Raw genomic sequence first — 21,933 nt, 5'->3', positions numbered from 1 at the left:
AAGAGGTAAGGTTGTAACTTTTTTTAGCCCCTATTTAGTTAACCAGTTATCTGCAGAAGAATTAAAGAGTCTTTTATTTTACCTTAAAAATTATCGTGCAGTAAAATGGGCTTTTTGGGAATGTTTAGTTTTTTTTTAATGTTTTATTTTTAAGTGATCTTAAAAATAAAGTGTGGGGCTTGAACTCATAACCCTGAGATCAAGAGTTGCATGCTGTACCAACTGAGCCAGCCTGGTGCCCCGTATGTGTATAGATTTTTGTAAGCAACTACTACAGTAGGATAAAGAATAGTTTGACCACCCCACAAGATTGCCTCTTGCTGTCCCTCTGTGGCAATCTACCCCACCCCAGACTGCGGCAATCACTGATCTCTTCGTGGTGACTATAGTTTTGTCTTTCTGAGAATGTCCTATGAATGGAATCGTGTAGTAGGTAACCTTTTGAAACTGGCTTCTTTCATTCACCATCAGTTGTGTCTATCAGTAGTGTATTCCTTTTTGTTGCTGAGTAGTAGCACTGTTTTGACGCACCTCAGTTTGTTTGGGCATCCACCCAATGGAGGACATTTGGGTTGTTTCCAGTTTGGGCCAGTTATGAATAGAATTGGTGTAAACATTTATGTATATATTTTTATGTGAACATAGTTTTCCTCTTTTTTTTTTTTTAAGATTTTATTTATTCATTTGACAGAGAGAAACACAGCAAGAGAGGGAACACAAGCAGGGGGAGTGGCAGAGGGAGAAACAGGCTTCCTGCTGAGCAGGGAGCCCAATGTGGGGCTTGATCCCAGGACCCTGGAATCAGGACCTGAGCATAAGGCAGCTACTTAGACTGAGCCACCCAGGTGCCCCATAATTTCCCCTTCTTTAAAGTAAATACTCAGGGGGCACCTGGGTGGATCAGTCCGTTAAGCGGCTACCTTCAGCTCAGGTCATGATCCCAGGGTCCTGGGAATGGGCCCTGCATCGGGCTTCTTGCTCTGTGGGGAGCCTGCTTCTCCCTCCTCCTCTGCCTGCAGCTCTTCATTTTTACATGCATATGGAAGTCCATCCATGCTGTGTTTTCTCAATCATGTAATAAAGAGAGGGATAAAAACATACAGAATGAAATAGAATAATGGTTAATATCTTTGGTTCTCAAAAACAGATGAACCTGGGTATGATTGTGGGTTCCTCAGTCTGTGTAGATTTGGGCAAGTGAACCTCTCCAGATTTTATTTATTTATTTATTTTTAGTATGCTCCACTCCCAGCGTGGAGCCCAACACGGGGCTTGAACTCAGAATCCTGAGATCAAGACCTGAGCAGAGATCAAGAGTCAGATACTTAACCAGCGGACCCACCCAGGTACCCCTCAGACTGGGTCTTAATATAGTGAAATATAGATACACATATATAGAAGTATTAGAATCCAAGTACTCTTGTGGGGCCGGGAATGAGAATTGATAAAAATGATTATTTAAGTAGGAGACTACAGCATGGCATAAGGTATAAAGAAGTTGAATCATTGTGTTATACACCTGAGACTGATGTAACGTTGTGTGTCAGCTCTACTCAAATTAAGAAAATATTTTTTTTTCAAAGGAGGTTACAAAGGTGAGTAGATTCAGACTGGAAAGTATGGGTAGACAGCATAGAATTATATAACCCATTTTTAAGTGACTAACTTGCATTTCTGTGCTTGAACTAAGGTACATCTGTAAGTCAAATGCCATATAGATAGATAGATAGATAGTAAGCCATCAGAGTATTTTTTTTTCTCTTAGCACTTCATAGCAAGATGGTTTCATTCTCAGTGAAAGGTGGGGTAGGAGTAGATCAGGAGCACTGAGGTTTCAATATGGGCTGGTAAATTTGGGGCTGGGGTGCTGGTAAGTTTTGAAATTATTTTGCCTTGTAAATATCAACTTATTGAAGCTCTGTAGTTATATATTTTTAGAAATGTTACAAATATTTGGCATGTGACAAGCAGCTCGTAATAAGTTAGCTTTTTTTCTGTGTGTGTGTATGTGTGTGTACACTTTCTCACCTTTCTTTTGCTCCTGACTTGGGCTGACAGGGAACAAATATTAGAGAAAGATTACTTTAACTTAGCTGGAATGAGATTGGCTCATTCACTATGAATGTCATGCTGACCTTTATCAGTCCAGAGTACTTCCTTCCTATTTTCAGAGACTTCACAGTGACATTGCTTCCTTCCTGCTTTTAAATCACATTCTCATAACAGCAGGGGAATAAGCATAGCATAAAAGAGTAATTAAGTATTAAGAGACCATTATCTGCCTATTCTCTGGAAGAAATTTTGAGTGAATTTCATTTTTATGTTAGAACAACAGGCAGAGGTGGCTATAAAAGCCTTTAGGCACTTTCCACTAGTTCTCTGCATTTATTACCCCTACGTAGGTGAGTTCCCTTCTAGTACCTTTTTTTTTTTTTTTAAGACTGTATTTTTAGGTAATCTCTGCACCCAACATGGGGCTCGAATTTACAACCTCATGGTCACGAGTTGCATGTTTTACCAGCTGAACTAGCCAGGTGCCGCACCCCTCACCCACTTCTAGTAGCTTTGAAGGGCATATACCTGTTCATTGAGATAAGAGTTGTTTCATGATAGACTGTGGCATTCAGTCTTGTTTTGGTTTCTCTGATCCTCATTTGATATCTCTGATCATTTCTTCATGTCTAAAATAAGAATGGGCTCAACATTCTCCTGTTTATAGGAAAAAGATGACACCGGTTGCTATAAATTTGGCTTATAGATTTTTAGAGTTTACATATGTATTTGTTATATACATTTATTAAAATAAAGTTTGTTATACATGGTGTTTTGTAACAACTTTTTGATTTAACATGTTGCACATAAATACATACAATTACTATTTTAAAGATTTTATTTATTTATTTATTTGAGAGTGAGCAAGTGCAAGCTGGGGGAGGAGAAGTGGGAAGGAGCAGAGAGGAGGGAGAGGGAGGGGGAAAGAATCTAAAGCAGATTCTGCACTGAGTACAGATCCCAACTCAGGGCTCTATCCCACAACCCTTAGATCGCAACCCCAGCTGAATCTAAGAATTGATCCGACAACCGACTGAGCCACCCAGGTGCCCTAATTACTATTTTAAATTGCTGTAAAGTATTCTATGAATGTACCCTAACATTTTAAAGAATTATTTATTAATTTTTAGGGAGAGATATACACGGATGAGTGGGAGGGACAGAGGAAGAGGGTGAGAAAATCTCAGGCAGATCCACACTGAGCATGAGTCTGACATAGAGCTCAGTCTCATAACCCTGAGATCACCACCTGAGCCAAATCCAAGAGTTGGGTGCTCAACGAACTGCACCAGGTGTCTCAGTACCCTAACTTATTTAATTAGTCCTCTATTAATGGACCATTAAAGGAAATTACTTCTATTAATAATGCTGTAATAATGGGACGCCTGGGTGGCTCAGTTGGTTAAGCAGCTGCCTTCGGCTCAGGTCATGATCTCAGCATCCTGGGATCGAGTCCCACATCGGGCTCCTTGCTCAGCAGGGAGCCTGCTTCTCCCTCTGCCTCTGCCTGCCATTCTGTCTGCCTGTGCTCGCTCTCTCCCTCTCTCTTTTCTCTGATAAATAAATAAAATCTTTAAAAAAAAATAATGCTGTAATAAGGGGCACTTGAGTGGCTCAGTGGGTTAAGCCTCTGCCTTTGGCTCAGATCATGGTCTCAGGGTCCTGAGATGGAACCCCTCATCGGGCTCTCTGCTCAGCAGGGAGCCTGCTTCCCCGTCTCTCTCTGCCTGCCTTTCTGCCTATTTTTGATTTCTCTCTCTGTCAAGTAAATAAATAAAATCTTAAAAAACATAATGCTGTAATGAAAATTTTTGTATGTGCATCTTTATGTCCTTGGATTGTCATTTCTTTGGTATACATTTTGGGGTAAATTCTTAGAAGTAGACTATGAGGATTAAAGGAATATAAACTTTAAATTTTTTATTCTATTTTAAAAATCAACTTTTTTGAGTTATAACTTACATACAATATAATGCCTCAGTTATGATGAGTTTTGACAAACATATATAGTAGCATTGTAACAGCTATTAGAAACAAGATGTGGAACAGGGGCGCCTGGGTGGCTCAGTGGGTTAAGCCGCTGCCTTCAGCTCAGGTCCTGATCTCAGGGTCCCGGGATCGAGTCCCGCATCAGGCTGTCTGCTCAGCAAGGAGCCTGCTTCCTCCTCTCTCTGTCTGCCTGCCTCTCTGCCTACTTGTGATCTCTCTCTGTCAAGTAAATAAATAAAATCTTTAAAAAAAAAAAAAAAAGATGTGGAACATTTCTGTCACCCAAAAATGTTCCCTTGTACTTCTCTGCAGTCCCATAATAGTTTTGAGAGTCATTCACGTTGGCATGTTTACAGTAGTTCATTTCTTTTTATTCTGGAGTAGTAGTCCTCTGCATGTGTATACCAAAATTGCTTCATCTATTCAAGTGATGATCATTTGGGTGGTTTCTAGTCTTTGGCTGTAATAAGCAAAGCTATTATGATCATTTGTGTAGAAGTCTTTGTGTTAAGTATTTTTATTCATCTTGGGAAAATACTTAGGGGTATAATTCAAAGTATGAGAAATTGTGCCTCTTCCACCACAAATAATGTGTGGGCGTTCAGGTTGCTACCCAGTCTTGTCAGCATTTGGTGGTGTCTGTCTTTAGATGTTGGCCATTCTGGTGGGCATATTTTGGACCTGTGGGGTTTTTTTTTTGTTTTTTGTTTTAATCAAGTATAGTTAACATACAGTGTTACATTAATTTCAGATGTACAGTACAGTAATTCAACAATTCTATATGTTCCTTAGTGCTCATCACAGTAAGTGTACTCTTAAACCCCTTCACCCATTTTATCCATCCTCCCACTCACCTCCCCTCTGATAACCATTAATTTGTTCTCTATTGGTAAGAGTCTGTTTTTTGATTTGTCTCTTTTTTTCCTTTGTTTTGTTCCTTAAATTCCACATATGAGTGAAATCATATGGTATTTGTATTTCTCTGACTGGCTTATTTCAGTTAGCATTGTATTCTCTAGATCCACCCATGTTATTGCAAATGCCATAATTTCATTTTTTAGGGCTGAGTAATATTCCATTGTATATACATACCACATCTTCTTCATCCATTTATCTACTGATGGACAGTGGGGCTGCTTTCATATTTCAGCTTTCGTAAATAATACTGCGGTAAACATAGGGGTTCCATCTGTCTTTTCAAGTTAGTGTTTTTGTATTCTTTAGGTAAATACCCAGTATTGGAATTACTAGATCATATGGTAGCTCTTTTTTATTATTTGTCGAACCTTCATTCTGTTTTCCACAGTGGCTTAACCAGTTTGCATTCCCAACTGCCATGCAGGAGGGCTCATTTTTCTCCACATCCTTGCTAACACTTGTTTCTTTTGTTTCTGATTTTAGCCAGTCTGACCGGTGTGACAGGGTTTTGGTCATTCTGGTGTTGATTTGCATTTCCTTGATGATGAGTGATGTTGAGCATCTTTTCATGCATCTGTTGGCTAATTGTATGTCTTCTTTGGAGAAATGTCTGTTCATGTTTTCTGCCCATTCTTAATGGAATTATTTGGTTTTTGGTGTTGAGTTGTATAAATTCTTTATACAATTTTTTAAAAAAGATTTATTTGTGGGGTAGGGAGGAGGAGAAGAGGGAAGGGAAAACAGAGAATCTCAAGCAGACTCCCCACTGACTGTGGAGCCTGACATGGGGCTTCATCCCATGACCCCGAGATCATGACCTGAGCAGAAATCAGGAGTTGGAGCACTTAACAGATGGAGCCATCCAGGTGCATCTCTTTATATAATTTTGGATACTAACCCTTTATCAGAGACTTCTTTTGCAAATACCTTCTCTCATTCCATAGGTTGTCTTGCTGTGATTTTAATATACATTTTCCTGATGCTTGATGTTGCTGAATTTCTTTTTATGTTCATTAGCCATTTTTATATCTGCCTTTGTGATGTGTCTTCAAACTTTTGCCCATTTTTTTTGTTGTTGTTGTTGGTGGTGCTTTAGCTTTCTCTCTTTTTATTTTATTGTGGTAAAGTGTATATAACATAAAATTTACCATTTTAACTCTTTTTGAGTGTATGCTTTGGTCTATTTTCAAGTGTTTTTTGTTTTCTTACTATTGAATTATAAGAGTGCTTATATAGTGTAAGTGCTTGTCCTTTATCAGATACATGTTTTACATCTATTTTTTTCTCGATCTGTGGTTTATATTTTCATTTTATTGGTGTTTTTTGAGGAGCAGAAATTTTTAATTTGATGGAGTCCAATTTCTTTTATGGTCTATACTTTTTATGTTGCCTTTGAAAAATATCTGCCTTTTCGGGGACACCTGTGTGGCTCAGTTGGTTAAGCGTCTGCCTTCCCAGGGTCCTGGTATCAAATTCTGCATCAGGCTTCTTGCTCAGCGGGGAGCCTGCTTCTCCCTCTCTGCCTGCTTGAGCTCTCTCTCTTTCTCTCTCTGACAAATAAATAAATAAAATCTTAAAAAAAAAAAAAAATCCCTGCCAGGGCACCTAGTAACTCAGTCGGTTAAACCTCGGCCTTCGGCTTAGGTCATGATCCTAGGGTCCTGCATTCGAGCCCCATGTCAGGCTCTCTGCTCAGTGGGGAGCCTGCTTCTCCCTCTCTTTCCCACCTGTGTGTTCTGTCACTGTCTCTCTCATTCTCAAATAAATAAAATCTTAAAAACAACAACAACAACAAAATCCTTGTCTTTGCTATGATGTCAGAGTTTTCTTCTATAAGCAACAAAGTGTAAAACTATGTTTTATGTTCTGGCTTTTATATGTAGGTCAATAGTTCATTTTAAGTTAAACTGTGTGTAGTGAGAGGTAAAGGTTGAGGTTCATTTTTCCCATGTATATGTGTAGTTCAAGTACCACTTGTTGAAAAGACTGTCGTTTTCCTGTGGGGTGGCCTTGATACCTTTGTTGAAAATCAAATGACCTTCTGTCTTTGAGTCTGTTGCTGGCCTCTATTCTGTGTATTTATCTACATGTGTATGTTTCCACCAATACTATACCGTCGTCATTACTATAGCTTTATAACAAGTCTTCTAATTAGATCATGTACCTTGTCCAATTTTGTTCTTTTTCAAGATTGTTTTCTCTAGTTATTATCTTTGGATTTCCATATAAGTTTTTTATCCTTTTATTTTTTTTTTAAATTTTTTTAGTTATTTGCACCCCCAACATGGGGCTCAAACTCAAAAGCCTGAGATCAAGAGCATGAGCTCTACCAACTGACTCAGCCAGGCACCCTCAATTTCCATATAAATTTTATTTTATTTATCTTTTAAAAGATTTATTTATTAGAGAGCATGTTTGCACATGCAGGGGGAGGGACAGAGGGAGAAGGAGAGAGATTCTTTTTTTTTTTTTTTTTTTAAGATTTTTGTCTATTTATTTGACAGGTAGAGATCACAAGTAGGCAGAGAGGCAGGCAGAGAGAGGGGGAAGCAGTCACCCTGCTGAGCAGAGAGCCCGATTCAGGGCTCGATCCCAGGACCCTGGGATCATGACCTGAGCCAAAGGCAGAGGCTTTAATCCACTGAGCCACCCAGGCGTCCCTAGGAGAGAGATTCTTAAGCAGACTGTACACTGAGCCCAGAGCCTAACACTGGGCTGGATCTCAAGACCCTGAGATCATGACCTGAGCTGAAACAAAGAATTAGATTCTGAACTAACTGTGCTACTCAGGTGTTCCTCCATATAAATTTTAGAATTATCTGTTAATGCTACAAAATGCCTGTTCTTATTGTGTTGAATATATAGCTCAATTTGGGGACAATTAATATTTTAACAGTATTGAGTCTTCTAGTCCATAAGCATGGTATATATTTATTGTTTAGGTCATCATTAATTTCACTTAATAATATTTTATGGTTTTCATTGGATAGTTTCACATATATCTTGTTAAATTTTATTTCTAATTTTTGTTTTTTGATGCTATTATAAATAAGAAAATGCTTCTTAATTTCATTTTCTTTCTTTTTTTTTTAAGATTTTATTTTATTTGAGAGAGATCACAAGTAGGCAGAGCAGCAGGCAGAGAGAGGCACAGGTAGGCAGAGGGAGAGGGGGAAGCAGGTTCCCCGCTGAGCAGAGAGTCCGATGTGGGGCTCAATCCCAGGACCCTGAGATCATGACCTGAGCTGAAGGCAGAGGCTTAGCCTACTGAGCCACCCAGGTGCCCCTTAATTTCATTTTCTAATTTTATGCTGTTGTATTAAAATTGTCGTAAGTTTTTCTTTTCTTTCTTTTTTTTTTTTTTAAGATTTTATTTATTTCTCAGAGTGAACACAGGCAGAGCACAGGCAGACAGAGTGGCAGGCAGAGGGAGAGGGAGAAGCAGGCTCCGCACTGAGCAAGGAGCACGATGCGGGACTCATCCCAGGACGCTGGGATGATGACCTGAGCCGAAGGCAGCCACTTAACTAACTGAGGCACCCACCCAGGCATCCCCTAAGTTTTTCATGTTTTGTGATGCTTTTGTAAATGGTTTCTTTTTTTTTTTTAATAAATGTATCTTTTATTTATGTTATTATTATTTTTAAAGATTTTATTTATTTATTTGAGAGAGAGAGCATGAGTGGAGGCAGGTCAGAGGGAGAAGCATATTCCCTGCGGAGCAGGGAGCCTGATGTGGAACTCGATCCCAGGACTCTGGGATCATGACCTGAGCCAAAGGCAGATGCTTAACAACTGAGCAACCCAGGTGCCCCTCCTCTTTTCATAAGGACAGTCATCATACTGGATTAGGGTCCAACTGTATGACCTCACTTTACCTTACTTAAGTTCTTTCAAGGCCCTATGTACAATTATAGTCACGTTCTGAGTTACTGGGAGTTGGGACTTCCTATGAATTTTAGGAGGACACAGTTCAGCCCATAACAAACTGTCTTGTTGTATCCTTAGAATTTTCTTTTTTCCTTTTTTTTAGATTTATTTATTTATTTATATTTGAGAGAGAGAGAGAGAGAGAGAAGTGGGGGAGAAGCATACTCCTTGCTGAGCAGAGAGCCCAAAGTGGGGCTTGATCCCAGGATCCTGAGATCATGATCTTAGCCAAAGGCAGACACTTAATCTACTGAGCCACCCAGGCACCCCTCCTTAGAATTTTCTATGTATCTAATCATATCATCTATGAATAAAGATAGTTTTACTTCTTCTATGTACCTAGTATTTCTTTTTCTTGACTTACTACATTGGATAGGACCTCTAGTATTGTGCTGAATAGAAAAGGTGAGAGGGGACGTTTTTCCTTTGTTCTTTTTTTTTTTTTTTAGATTTTATTTATTTATTTGACAAAGAGCGATCACAAGTAGGTAGGCAGGTGGAGAGGAGGGGGAAGCAGGCTCCTTGCTGAGCAGAGAGCCCGTTGCGGGGGCTCAGGGCTCAATCCCAGGACCTTGAGACAATGACCTGAGCCAAAGCAGAGGCTTAACTCACTGAGCCTCTCAGGTGCCCTCTTTCCTTGTTCTTGATCATGGGGGAAAGTAGTCAGTCTTTTATTATTAAGTTTAGTGTAAGCTGTGGTTTTTCATGGATATCTTTTATGTGGTTGAGGAAATTCCATTCTGTTCCTAGTTTGCTGAGAATTAAAAAAAAAAAAAATCATGCCTGGATGTTAAACTTTGTCAATTGCTTTTTCAATATGATGAGATCTTTTTTTTTGAGATTTATATTTTTTCATAGTTTAAATATGCTTATATTAATTGGCTTTTTAATGTTAAACCAGTCTTGCTCCTTAACAGATCTTTTATTTTATTTTTTTTAATATTTTATTTTTAAATAATCTCTACACCCAGTGTGGAGCTCAGACTTAAAACCCTGAGATCAAGAGTTGCATGGTCCACCAGGTACTCCATTGTATCTGGTTTTGATGTATTACCACTTTTATGTATTGCTAGATTTGATTTACTAGAACTTTGTTAAGGAATTTTATATCTATGTTCATGAAGAATGTTCTATTTATTCTTTTGTGATGTCTTCATCTGGTTTTGATGTCAGTGTAAACTGTGATTCAAAGCCATATGACTAAAATGAGCAGGGAGCATTCCCTTCTTTATTTTCCGAATTTGTATAGTTTTATGCAGGTATTATTTCCTCCTTAAATGTTTAATAGAATTTCCCAATGATGCTACTTAAATCTGGAGTTTTCTGAGAGACGGTTTTATTTATTTATTTAAAGATTTTATTTATTTGAGAGAGAGAGAGAGCATGAGCAGAGGGGAGAGGCAGAGGGAGAGGGAGAAGGAGGCTCCCAGCTGAGCAGAGAGCCCCATGTCGGGCTCCATCCCAGGACCCTAGGATCATGCCATGAGCCGAAGGCAGTCACTTAACCGACTGAGCCACCCAGACGCTCCTCTGAGATGGTTTTAAATTATGAATTCAGTTTCTTTCATCTGATTAGGACTATTCATGTTCTGTACTTCTTCTTGAGTGTGCTTTGTCAGTTTGTGTCTTTCAAGGGATTTGTCAATTTCATCTTGTTTTTTAATTTTATTGGAATAAAGATGCTCATAATATTTTATTATCCTTTTAATGTCTATAATCTCTGTAGTAATAGTCCCTCTTTAAAGCTGTTATTAGGAATTTATGTCATCTCTCTTTTGTTTCTGATTTGTCTGGCTAGAGGTCTGTCACCTGTATTGGTCCTTGAAAAAATAAAACATCTTGGTTCTACTGATTTTTCTCTGTTGTTTATCCATTTTCTTTCTTCTTCTTTTTTTAAGATTTTATTTATTTATTTGACCGACAGAGATCACATGTAGGCAGAGAGGCAGGCAGAGAGAGAGAGGGGGAAGCAGGCTCCCTATTGACTAGGGGCTCGATCCCAGGACCTTGAGATCATGACCTGAGACACAGGCAGAGGCTTAACCCACTGAGCCACCCAGGCGCCCCATTTATCCATTTTCAGTTTTTTTTGTTTTTTAATTAAAAAAAATTTCTTTATTAACATATAATGTATTATTAGCCCCAGGGGTACAGGTCTGTGAATCGCCAGGTTTACACACTTCACAGCACTCACCATAGCACATACCCTCCCCAATGTCCGTAACCCCACCACCCTCTCCCTGACCCCCTCCTCCTGGCAACCCTCAGTTTGTTTTGTGAGATTAGGAGTCTCTTTTGGTGTGTCTTCCTCCCGATCCCATCTTGTTTCATTTCTTTTCCTACCCCCAAACTGCCCCACATTGCATCTCCACTTCCTCATATCAGGGAGATCATATGACAGTTGTCTTTCTCCGGTTGACTTATTTTGCTAAGCATAATACCCTCTAGTTCTATTCATGTCATCGCAAATGATAGGATTTCATTTCTTTTTATGGCTGCATAGTATTCCATTGTGTGTGTGTGTGTTTTTTAGTATTTTAGTTGAAGTTTTACTTTGACATAATTATAAATTAACATACAATTGTAAGCATTACTTGACCTTCTGTTACTTACAAGGGTGTTGCTTACTTTTCTACATTTGCGGATTTTCCAGATACCTTTTTGTTACTGATTTCTAATTTAATTCTCTTGAGGAGATAACATAATCTGATTCTATTCTTTTGAATGCATTTATGTCTGTATTCTGTTCTAGAATATTGTCTGTTTGGTAAATGTTATGTGTACATTTGAGAAAGATGTATATTCTGATGTTTTGGGGTTGATTGTTCTATAAACATTATGTATATCACCTAGTTGTTAGTGATCTTTATGTCTTCTATAACCTTATTCATTTTCTATCCTGTTAATTTCAGAGAGGGGGACTGTTGAGATCTCCAACATGATTATCGACTCATCTCTTTCTCCTTTCACTTTGGAGTGAATTTTCATTTTTAAGCATTGTTGTGAAGGTCAGATTTTTTTTTTTAAGATTTTATTTATTTATTTGACAGAGTAGGCAGAGAGGCAGGCAGAGAGAGAGAGAGAGAGAGAGAGAGAGAAGCAGGCTCCCTGCTAAGCAGAGAGCCTGATGTGGGACTCTCTCCGAGGACCCTGAGATCATGACCTGAGCCGAAGGCAGCGGGTTAACCCACTGAGCCACCCAAGTGCCCCCTTGAAGGTCAGATTTTTGATAACAGCAGATGACCTTTCTACTTCCAGGTCACAGCCTATCTTTCCCTCACCCTTCCTTGAACTTTTCTTTTATTATTTTAAAATAGTTGGCTTCTTTTCCTCTTTATTTGGTAGCATGCTTGTCCTTGACCTCACCCTTGACTCTCCAAGGAAACTGAATTTACCTTTTAGAAGAGCATTTTCTGAAATCACCTTCCTTTGTGCTGATCAGTTTATAAGAAATGTTATTTCACTCCAGACATTATCACTATCATCCCTGTGCTTCAGCTCTCTAAGCCCGAGTATTTAATGTAGGATTTAGCTGCCCACAGACATTGGCAAGGTATTTTTCATCTGTGTGATTTGCAGATAAACTGCGCCTTACTTTTTTACTCTTTCCTCTTTTACATTAAGATTCAAAGATATCTTAGTGCCGGGCGCCTGGGTGGCTCAGTGGGTTAAGCCGCTGCCTTCGGCTCAGGTCATGATCCCAGAGTCCTGGGATCGAGTCCCGCATCAGGCTCTCTGCTCAGCGGGGAGCCTGCTTCCTCCTCTCTCTCTCTGCCTGCCTCTCTGCCCACTTGTAATCTCTCTCTGTCAAATAAATAAATAAAATCTTTAAAAAAAAAAAAAAAAGATGTCTTAGTGCCTGTGAGTTCAAGAAGTATATTAAAACCCTGTATATCTCTCAGTCATTCTATAGCTGGCAATGCTGCTATAATTCCATTTTATCTCACAGCAGGGTCCAGTAGAAAGCACATCAGTAATGAAAAACAGTAATTCAAAACTGTGTTTGGTGGAGCATTCTGCGGGCTTGTGGCAACAGGGGATTTCTCAGGCTGCCTGGAGAATCTGAATAGGTTGTAGCTCCAGAAACTACATAATTCTGCTCACATTGTAGGCTGACACTGGGCAAAAATGACTAATGGATCTTGGTTTTCTCCCTCGACTGGGATTATTTTTCCATTTAGTAGTATTCACTGAAGAAGAAAATTACATGTAAAAGCTTTTGTGTATAATTTAGGATTCTTCGTATATAAAGGGAGTTGTGGGATTTCTAATTATCTTATGAACTAATTTAGGATGGAGATGGAATAGTTGTCTTTGGTTGTAAGAAAAGTTGTAAATTCCTGAGTCCTGCTGTTGGTTAGGAAAGTAAGAAGTGTTTACAAGATTCTTATATTGCACCATTTGGATGGAAACTGTTATTAACAAATATTTATGTTTTATTTATTCATTCACTATTTATTAAATGTCTGCCATTTGCCAGTCTGTATTATGTACTAACAGTGGGCTCTACTCTTACGCGTGTCCGGGGGGGCGTGTCGGGGAATAGAGTTCTTATGGATACAGTTATGGTAATGTGAGATAGGTGCCATTAGAGGGGACTGCAGTGGGTACTCACAGAAGAGGTTCTCCAGTGGCTGGAAAAGGCTTATATAAGGGAGGTGGCACTTGAGCAGAGTCTTAATGGAAGAACAAAAGCTTGTGGCAAGTTTGCAAATTGGGGATGAGCATTCTACATGGGGGAAATGACGCTTGCAAGGTATGGCAGTGTTCTAGTCTGCTGTGTTCAGGGGAGAGTGCGGAGGTTAAGACTGGAATCTAGAAAGTGGGTAGCATAGGGAAGAGAGAGGCAAGGTGAGTGCAATCCAGGTGGTAAAAGGTCTTGTATGGGTTAAGAATTTTGAGTGTATCTTAGAGTCAAGAATTACTAAAGAATTTAATTAGGGACTCATGTGGTTAACTCACATTGTGGAAAAATAATTCTGAAGACAGCGTAGAGAATGGATTGAGAGTTAAGGAGTCGGGTACCAGAGGCAGATACCAGTTAGAGATAGATAGAGTCTGTTGAAAATAAAGACTAGGATGGGGCACCTGGGTAGCTCAGTGGGTTAAAGTCTCTGCTTTTGGCTCAGGTCATGATCCCAGAGTCCTGGGATCGAGCCCCAGATCGGGCTCTTTGCCCCGCAGGGGGCCTGCTTCCTCCTCTCTCGCTCTGCCTGCCTCTCTGCCTGCCTCTCTGCCTACTTGTGATCTCTGTCAAATAAATAAATAAAATCTTAAAAAAAAGAAAGAAAAGAAAGACTAGGAATACCTGGGTGGCTCAGTGGGTTAACCGGCTGCCTTTAGCTCAGGTCACGATCCCAGCATCCTGGGATTGAGCCCTGTATCAGGCTCCCTGCTTATCAGGGAATCTGTTCTCCCTTCCCCTACTCTTATGCTGTCTCTCTCTCTCAAATAAATAAATAAAATCTCAAGGAAAAAAAGGCTAAATCTGTGGTGTATTATTCAGAAGGGGATGTACTGCAGAAATATTTCAGAGGTCTTTTCTAAGATGGGGATAATAATAGTACTCATCTTTACTGTTGAAATGAAGAGTAAGTGAGTTAATAAATTAAGATAGTTAAGCTATGTGCAGGACATGGCATGTAGCTAGTACTGTATACGTGTTAGCTGTTTCTGTAGTAACAACAAAGGTGACAGTAGGGAGATGAGGGAAAGCAGGGTATCCAGAAGAAGCTAAGGGTCTGGCTTGAGGAGGTGGTGTACTGTTAACCCATTACTGATGTTTGAGTATCAGTGTCTATCTTTGGGAATAAGTGTCGGTTGGTAGATGGATTGTTAATTAGTGCTTACAACTTACTTACAGAGGAATACTGAAGCTTTTAGAAAAGTAGGTTTAACTCTTCCCTGTTCTCATCAAAGATAAGAGGGATATATTCTTTTGTGAAGGGGAGATACTCTTTGCTCCTTTTTCATGGGTAAGGCTATTTGGACAGTGCATTCTTTTTTTCTAGTCCCTGTAAAATCTTATGTTTAAATGTTCGTCCTTTGTTTTTAAGAACTTGCACTCTGCTATAATTATGTCTGTGTAGAATTTGTAAGCCAGAAGCATCCAAACTCTGTTTTCTGAAGCTTATTCAACTTAAGATATTTTATTAATAACATATAGAGATTCAAACTCCACTTTTGTGAACATTTTTAAGGAATAATAGAAATGACTCAGCAGAGCTTAATTTAGCTCTTGATGGAGCTTTACAAAGGCATGCAAGGATGGTATTTGCTTAGAGTGGTACATGGTCACATAAGAAGCAGGAAGCCGGGGAAGCCTGTATTTATTCCATACTGGTATGTACCAGAGGCGTCACATATGTCTCTTTTAATCCTCAGAACAACTCCAAGAGGGAAATGTTGTCCTTTTTATAGATAATGAAATTGGAGTTTCTGGACAATTGAGTAACTCATTTCAGGTCCCCCTGCTGATAGGTGGCAGAATTAGAATTTGAACATAGGCCTGTCTGGTTGCAGAGCCAAATGCTCTTTTCACCAGTCTGCCTTGTTTGAATAGCTTTCCTGTGTGAATGAGATTTATGTCACTTGCCCCAGAAGTGATTTCATGGGATTTGGCCATAAAAAAGGAAAGAAAATATAATGAGCATAGGGAAGGCTCTCAAGTTTATTTCCTCTCTTTCTTTGCTTGGAAGATCAGGAAGTGAATTGGTAGATCCCTAACAAACATCTGTTTCATACTAAATTACGGGATTTGTGGGAGCATGTAAAAAAATTTATAGGACCTTTGACTTAGAGGTAAACTAGACCATCTCCCTTATGTCACAGAGGAGGAAACCAAGGTCCAGAGAAGCGAAATGGCTTGCCTAATCACAGCTGGTTTGTAACAGAGTTGAAATTAAAACCCTAGACTCTGTATTCCAGATTTAAAGGCTTTTTATAGCTAAATCACAAACCTTTGTTATGCCTGGAACTCCTAAAGGTGATAACTGTGAATATAATCTGAGAAAGTTTTGGTTTGTTTTGTTTTGTCTCTGGCTCTCAGCATGTACTGTCAAGTCAGAGTGCTTCTGAGTGGTACAGGTCTGGGTTAGATTCCTAGGTGTTCTTATAACTCTTATGTAATGGCACAGAGGCTACCCTTCTGCTAGCTGACAGCTCTGGCGGGTGCACCTGCGTTCTGTCCCATCTGTGTGGAGAGAATGATTGAGTTCTACCTGGGGCTTTAAGGAAGCAGAGAGAATGAATGAATGTGCCATGGTGGGCTAATCCATACTTCCCTCTCCTGGCTTTTCCCCCAAGCTTGACATTTTTAGATTTCGCTATTCCTCGTTAATTGTTCATGCTGATAGCTAGCAGTTCTGCCCTAGTGGAGCCTAGTGGAGCCCAAATGGTGGATTAAAAGTACAATCAATGAAGGCCTGTGAGACCGTGATGATTGCTAGTAGTAGATTACAGAGCTGCCGTTTGAATGACAGGGGTAAAGTTTTGCACCTGGGACTGCTGAGTTAGGATGCAACTTGAAACTCTGAACACAGTTTAGGCCCTCTCACAAGCTTTCTGGAGAGGTAGCTGGTTCATCATTTTCTCCTTGGAGGAGAACTTATTTAACAAATACAGAAACACCTTAGATGTGACTTAGATGTGTTTCTGTATTTGTTAAATAAGAAAGAAGCACTTTCTTTTTTTTCATCTAGACAAAACTGACCTATAGGGAATTCTGTTACTTTACCTTTTGCTGCTGCTTGTTGGGTGGAAAGTCACCACCATCAGAATTTTCAGGCGCCAGTCTGGTTGTCCAACCTAATGGAGTGAAATAGTTCTAGCTCCGAGTAATGGTGAACTTGGAGCCAGGCCCAGTGTAATTGAAACCCCTGGAGTAAAGAAATTGCTGTTGGTCTTTCTTTATTTCAGTCAAGAGGCTTGTAGGTGGGAATATGATATATTCTAAGCAAAGAACAGTAGTGGCTCTAGAGATTTATGCCATTGTCTTGAAGATTGTTTGGTTCCACAGTAAATTTAGATAATTCAGTAAGAGAAAAGGCTTTCTTCATAGATGGCATTGCTAAAATTCAGGGTGTTTCTCCATTTATTAAAGGACTATCCAGTAGGATCACATATAAGTTATATAACTTCCAATACAGATAAAGACTGAAGGCTTATGACTCAAGGTTCTCCAAAAGAATTCAGTTTGTGTGGCCTTAAGTTATCCCATCTGTTCTTTTTCCTGCTCCTTTGTGTTCTCTGTGTTTTGTTTCCCAGTATTCAGTGTTTTCTTGGCAAGTGAACTCAGGTTGACTGAAGTGATAGGCTCTCAAAGAATAATGTTAGGAAGGAAAAGAGCTTTCTTTTGCTAGGTAGTAAGACAGTAAATTTGTGTTGTTTTAAACCATGAAATTTGTGGTAATTTGTTACAGCAGCAACAGGATGCTAATAATTTTAAACTCATGGAAAAGTTGTAAGACTAAGGATAGTATCCTTTACTCATATTTACCTATTGTTAGTATTTTACTGTTTTATCATTCTTCTCTTTTTTCTTTCTTTCTGAACTAGTTTAGAATGCATTGTTTATATCATGGCCTTTTACCCCACCAGTGTGTGAGCAGTTCAGTTTCCCCAGGTCCTTATTGTCTGTCTTTTTGATTATAGTCATTCTGATGGGGCGTGAAGCAATATCTCATTTTGGTTTTGATGTACATTTTCTTGATGACTAATGATATTAGCATCTTTTCACATGTTTCTTAGTCATTATTATATCTTCTTTGGTGAAATATCTATTCAGTTTCTTTGGTCTTTTTTTTTTTTAAAGATTTTATTTGTTTATTTGACAGACAGAGATCACAAGTAGGCAGAGAGGCAGGCAGAAAGAGAGAGAGGAGGAAGCAGGCTCCCCGTGGAGGAGAGAGCCCGACGCGGGGCTCGATCCCAGGACCCTGAGATCATGACCTGAGCCGAAAGCAGAGGCTTTAACCCACTGAGCCACCCAGGTGGCCCCTCCTTGGTCATTTTTAAATGGAATTACATATCTTTTTATTTTCGAATTTTAAGAATTTTTATATATTTATATTTATCAGATAAATGATTTGTTGTTTTTGTTTTGTTTTAATTTTAATTCTATTTTATTTATTATTATTTTTAAAAGATTTTATTTATTCGTTTGACAGACAGAGATCTCAAGTAGGCAGAGAGGCAGGCAGAGAGAGAAGAAGGGAAGCAGGCTCCCTGCTGAGCAGAGAGCCCAATGCAGGGCTCGATCCCAGGACCTTGAGATCATGACCCGAGCCGAAGGCAGAAGCTTTAACCCACTGAGCCACCCAGGCGCCCCCAGATAGGTGATTTGTAAATATTTTTCTCCCAGGTATTTTTCTCTGTGGCTTGTCTTTTCATTTTCTTAATGGGGTCTTTTGAAGTGAAAGTTTTAAATTTTGATAAAATTTAATTCATCCTTTTTTATTTCATTTATAGATCATGCTTTTATGGTCTCACATCGAGGACAGGCAAAAATCACTTGCAGAGAATTATGAGATTTGTTTTATTCTCTGGTGATCAGATCCATTTATTGTGTGAGCTTTGAAATGTGTAAGGACTCGTCTCTGGGTGATGATCACATTTGTTCCATCCTCCTCTAGGTGGCTGTTACAAGTGAGTTGATATATATTGATCAAAAGTGTAGGCTTTGTGGCCTGACTGCTTGGGTTTGAATTTTGGCTTCATCCCTTTACTAGCAGTAAAGGGATGTTACTTTGGGAAAGTGATTTTATTTCTCTGTGCCTCAGTTTCCTCATCTGTAAAATGGGGATAAGATCTTTCTTCATAGGCTGTTTTCTATGTAAAGTGCATAGGAGATGCCTGGAACAGGATAAGGGTTAAAAAAATATTAGCTCTTATTACTAGGGGAACAATTCTCAACTGTAGTTTGGGATGGAGTTGTGCATGTTGGAATCATTTGGCGACTTTTTAACACTTTGCATGCCTTTCTAAAGTGACAGGTTCTGCCATGGGCTAGAGCAGCTGGGGTGATAAACATTACGCTTAGCCTTCCTTGACACATTTAAAAGCTGATTGTTCCTTAAAATCACTTTCATTAAATGAGGCAATTTGGGTTGATGTGTAGAATCACAAAACTCTTCATCAGATATAAAAATAGTTCAAGCTCCATTAACACTTAGAAAATGAATAATCTATTAACTCCCACTGCCGAGGCAAAAATTAGGCAGTCTTAGGCAAGCCAAGAACAGAATGTAAGCTATCTGTGTTTGATAGTCATATTTCTCTGCCTTTGGGGTGGTTTATTAGCCCAAGAATCAGATTATGGGATCAGAACTTACAATTCAGAGATAGAATTCCTGCTTTGCTCTTGTTGAGGGGAGAATATTCTCGACTCTTTTTCTTGTCTTCATTTGCAGGGTGAATATAATGAAACTTGAGACCTGTTTACCTTCATGATCTGACATGGATTCATGATCTGACATGGGACTAGTATCAGGATATTTAAAGAATTCATATAACTCAACAATAAAAAAATAGGAAATGGGCAAAGAAATTGTATAGCAGTTTCTCCAGAGGGGGTGTCCAGCAAGGACGTGAGAAGATATTCAACATCATAGGTCAACAGGGAAATGCAAATAAAAATACAATGAAATACTATTTCATACCCATTAGGGTGGCTATAATAAAATTTTAAAAGAAAAGTGGTAAATGTTGGCAAAGGTGGAGAGAAATAGGAACCCTTCTACAGTGCTGCTAAGAACGTAAAACGATTCTGCTGTTGTGGCATACAGTTTGGTGGTTCTTCAAAAGATTAAGCATTAGAATTACTATATAACCCAGCAGTTCCACTCTTAGGTTTATACCCAAAAGAACTGAAAACATGGTAACACAGAAACTTGTACATGAATGTTTATAGCAGCATTATTCATAATAGCCATAAGATGGAAACAACCCAAATGGCCATTAAGGGATGAATGAATAAACAAGTTATGTTTATACATACAATGGAATATAATTCAGCCATAAAAAGGAATGAAGTACCAGTACATGGTAAAATTTGGATGAACTTTGAATACATGCTAAGTGAAAAAAGCCAGACACAGCAGTCATATATTGTATGATTCCTTTCATATATTATATCCAGAATAGGCAAATCCAAAGAGGCGAAAAGCAAATTAGAGGTTACCAGGGGGTGAGTGATTGGGAATGAAGAGTGATTATTTAATGATTATGAAGTGTTTTTATGGGATGAAAAAAAGTTTGGGAACTAAGAAGGGCTGATGGTTGCACAATATTGTAAATACAGTACACATCACTGAATTGTACACTTTAGAATGGTTAATTGTGTATTAAGTGAATTTCACTTCAGTTTTTTTGAAAAGGGAGATTTATGAGTATATTTATATTTTTTAAAAAGATGTACTTATTTGACAGAGAAAGAAGGAGTACAAGTAGGCAGAGCAGCAGGGAGAGGAAGAGGGAGAAGCAGGCTCCCCACAGAACAGGGAGCCCAGTGCAGGGCTCGATCCCAGGACCCTGGGATCATGACCTGAGCCGAAGGCAGAGGCTTTAACCCACTGAGCCACCAGGCGCCCCGCTACCAGTTCCTTCTTAAAAAATTTCTTTTATTGAGGTGAATTTCCCATAACACAAAATTAACCATTTTAAGTTTTTTTTTTTTTTTAAAGATTTTATTTATTTATTTGACAGACAGAGATCACAAGTAGGCAGAGAGGCAGGCAGAGAGAGAGGTGGGGAAAGCAGGCTCCCTGCTGAGCAGAGGTCCTGACTCGAGGCTCGATCCCAGGACCCTGGGATCATGACCTGAACTGAAGGCAGAGGCTTTAACCCACTGAGTCACCCAGGCGCCCCCAAATTAACCATTTTAAAGTGAATGATTCAGTGGCATTTATGCATTCAGAGTTGTGCAACTATCAGTGCTGTATTATTCTAAAACATTTTCATCATCCCAAAAGGAAATTCTGTACCCATTAAGCATATCCTTGTCCGAATTTGTTATTTTCTGCCTTTTTTTTTTATTATAGCCAGCCTAATGGATATGAAATGATACCTTATTGTGGTTTTGATTTGCATTCTTCTAATGAATAATAAAGTTGAACCATCTTCATACGCTTCTTGGCCATTTGTATTTTTTCTTTGGAAAAATGTCTGTTCAAGTTCGTTTTCTTTTTTCTTCAGAGTGTGGAGAGGGGCAGAGAGAGAGAGAGAGAGACTCTTAAGCAGACTCCATGCTCAGGATGAAGCCCAAGGTGGGACTTGATCTCATGACCCTGAGATTATGACCTGAGCCGAAATCAAGAGTCAGATGCTTAACTGACTGAGCCACCCAGGCATCCCTCAAGTTCATTTTCTATTTTAAAAATTAGGTTCTTTAGGGGCGCCTGGGTGGCTCAGTGGGTTAAAGCCTCTGCCTTCGGCTCAGGTCATGATTCCCAGGGTCCTGTGATCGAGCCCCGCATCAGGCTCTCTTGCTCTGCAAGGAGCCTGCTTCCCCCTCTCTCTCTGCCTGCCTCTCTGCCTACTTGTGATCTCTGTCTGTCAAAAAAATAAATAAAATCTTAAAAAAAAAATTGGGTTCTTTATTTTCTAGTTGTGGAGTTGTGTTCTTTATATATTATGAATATACACCCTTATCACATATATGATTTGCAAATATTTCTGTCATTCTGTAGGTCATGTTTTTACTTTCTTAATATTCTAATTTGTTATACAAAAGTTTTAAATTTAGGTGAAGTCTCATTTATCTATTTTTGTCTAATGTTACCCACACTTTTGAATTCATATCTAAGAATCCACTGCCAAGTCCAAGGTCATATAGATTTTCCCCTAAGAAATCTCTTTCTTGGGGTGCCTGGGTGGCTCAGTGGGTTAAAGCCTCTGCCTTCGGCTCAGGTCATGCTCCCAGGGTCCTGGGATCGAGCTCCACATTGGGCTCTCTGCTCAGCAGGGAGCCTGCTTCCCTCTCTCTGCCTGCCTCTCTGCCTACTTGTGATCTCTGTCAAATAAATAAATAAAATATTAAGAAAAAAA

At 39.2% G+C, this 21,933-nt stretch overlaps 1 protein-coding gene across 4 annotated transcripts in view; it reads left to right on the top strand.

Moving 5' to 3' along the window:
* The window catches only part of ASCC1 (activating signal cointegrator 1 complex subunit 1), a 109,866-nt gene that overhangs the window by 18,502 nt on the left and 69,431 nt on the right, over positions 1-21,933 (top strand). The gene's annotated exons all lie outside the window — the stretch shown is intronic.

This window comes from Neovison vison, chromosome 2, assembly GCF_020171115.1.
Source record: "Neovison vison isolate M4711 chromosome 2, ASM_NN_V1, whole genome shotgun sequence".
Classification (NCBI taxonomy): Eukaryota; Metazoa; Chordata; class Mammalia; order Carnivora; family Mustelidae; genus Neogale; species Neogale vison.
The sequence above is the reverse complement of the archived record's forward strand: the minus strand, read 5'-3'. Positions and strand labels throughout refer to the sequence as shown.